Genomic DNA, 2,909 nt, shown 5'->3' on the forward strand with positions numbered 1-2,909 from the left:
ATTTGATAACTTCTATTTTTCTCTATATTTTGATAAGAGTTTGTCTAGGTTTTACGCGATAATCACATGCATTCATAGACATTCTAGGCGTGCTAGGACACAAAAACCCGGTTGTGCTTTAGTTTTGCAGATTACAGGTTTCGAAGATGATTGGACTCGAAAAGGAGCCATTTGGAGCGTTAAAGGAGAAGTCCAGATGAGGTACTCATGTTGCAACATCAATAACTTTCTCTACAGAAGTCCAAATCATGCGAGACTTATACCATTGGAAAGAGCATTTCAAGACCTTCGCGTAGACACCAAAATCGCGTAAATCCGACACCGGAGCAGAAAGATATGAAGACAGCTGAGCTCGAGCCCAGGAATCTGGATCCGGTCCGGATCCACCTGGAATCGGTCCGGATCCAGTCTAAAACCCTGTTTCGCAATTATCAGCAGGATAAAGGGAATATGACTCTTGGGAGCCGCCTTAGGGTTATAAAAAAGCCCTAGCCACGTCCTAGAACATCAGAGAGCCTTAGAGAACACTTAGATACAGATTTTTGGAGAGCTTTTGGTGAGAGAAGAATAGAAGTTCACGGGATTTCGGGAAGAAGAAGGAAGATTCGATCGTGGAGACTACACATCTGCATGAGACTTTCTTTCCTCTCTTTTATCTCTGTCTTTATGAGCTTTTTGTGTTTTCTATGAACCGTGAGTAGATCCACGGCTATGGGTTAGGGATTCGTATGTGTTTTGGGTATGTTTGAACCCTAACTTGGATTTCGACGTTATGCTTGTTTCGGTTTATCGATCTATGCTTTCTTTTCTATTGGTGTTTGCTAATCACTTGGCCAATATTCTGAGATTCTGAATCACATAGAGATATGGGTTTAGTGTCGGATCGAGATTGATGAATGAATCGAATATTATTCACATAGAGATATGGTTTAATCGATTTAGGGTTGATGATAGCGTTCTTCATGCATCTAGGGTTAACTTGAATAGATCGAGAGATTGACGAGTTATTCTAGGTAGTGAGTTAGTAGACCGAGAGGTGAATTCTCTATTCTTGTTGCTTGATGATTCTCGAATACAAGTACGATGTCGTTATTCTCGCATGCTTAGTAAATACCCATACACGCGAATACGATCCCGACGCCCGTAGTCATCCTTGTTTGATAGGTTACTCGTTTACATTGCTTTCTTATTTCGTTTTCTATAGATTCTACATATTTCCACCATCACTTGCTTGCTTGCTTTGATCTCTTTTCGATCTAGATTTGGATTTAGCAACCGGTCCTCGTGTTCGACCCCGTGTTACGACGATCCGTATCCTTGCGGTGAGTTGTGAATCGGGTTATAGATTTTAGACTCGGTACACACGTATCAACGGTCGCCTCGAGTTGCAAAGAAGAACGAGCGGTCGCTCGTAAATATGAGCAGTCGCTCACCCTGAAGAAAACGAGCGACACTGAAGAAAAAATGGGCGACCCTGAACAAAAAAAGAGCGACCGCCCGATATCAAATCCGGTCCAAAAAGGAAAAGCCCAATTTTTTAGGAAAAACCTAGTTTTTGCACTTACACAAAAAGGGGAGCTTGAGTAGAGAGAAGGGGGACTCGACATTTTGGAAGAAAAACACCTTGGAGAGGAGGAAAGGGAGATTTGAAGACCTAGGGAGACATCTTGAAGGAGGAGATCACCATTGAAGACCATATTGAGCATTTCTTCTCATTTTCTATGTTCTCCCCTTTTGTTTTCTTTTTTGAACCTCTAGATATGGAGTAGTGACCTTGTTGTGGGTGAGGGATCCCCACTTTTGTATGGACACCTTTGCTTATCTATGATGCTTTTGAGTTTTCTTCCATTCGTTTGATGTTTTGTGCTTAATGCTATTGATTTGGATGAAACCCTAATCGATATGACCATAGAACACATTGATCATAGGGATATGGGAATGATGTTTGGAACCAAATGTCAAATGAGTGAGTTATTCACATTGGGAGATGGCTTAACTTGCTTAGGGTTCATGATGGGGTACATTAATGCATCTAGAGATCATTTGGATCATTGGGAGATGGGTGAATCGATTCTCTAGGTAGTGAGTTTAAGCTCGGGAGAGACAAACTCTAGAAGAAGTGCTTGAAACCCCCAATTGGAAGATAAATCCATAGGCATTGTAGCATCACTAACCGTCCATGCGATTCTTGAGGGATCCCGAACCTACAACGTTTCAAACCATCGTTTACAAACCGTTAATTTTATTTGCTTTCTCCTATACCGACACTTGCCACCAACCACATTTTTATTGGACCATTCTAATCTAGCTTAGAGATAGACTAATACATCCTAGTCCTCGTGTTCGACCCCGGTACTACAACTACCGTATACTTGCGGATAGTGGTACGGATCGGGTACAAATATAAGACTCGGTGCGTGCGTATCAAGTTTTTGGCGCCGTTGCCGGGGACTAGGCATTTTCGTGTTAGTCTAGATTTTTGCTAGATCACCATTGCTTGGATTCTTGCTTGGATTACTTTGCGACATTATCGTTTCACAGCACTCTCGGTTCGTTTTGTCTCTTTGGTGTGCAGCTCTTCCGGTGCATGACAAGAAGCGCAACCTGTAGAGATCAACTCGTCTTCGACCCCGAAATAGAAAGGACTCTACGCTTCGCTCGGAGACATCAAAGACAGTGGGGAATGGCCGAAGAAATGCTGAGAGAAAACAACGCACGAAGAGAACAACCCGAAATGGCCGAAGAGTTGTTGAGAGGAGCCAATGCCCAAAGAGGTCCAGCCCAAGCAGCCCCTAGAACGCTTCGAACGTACACACAACCGAAGCACACTCAGCTACTATCATACATCAATCGGGGACCACTAGAGGAACTTGAACTCCTACCGCAATGCATCCAAATGCTCAACAACA

Source organism: Tarenaya hassleriana, unplaced genomic scaffold (assembly GCF_000463585.1).
Source record: "Tarenaya hassleriana unplaced genomic scaffold, ASM46358v1 Cleome100, whole genome shotgun sequence".
NCBI classification, from domain to species: domain Eukaryota; kingdom Viridiplantae; phylum Streptophyta; class Magnoliopsida; order Brassicales; family Cleomaceae; genus Tarenaya; species Tarenaya hassleriana.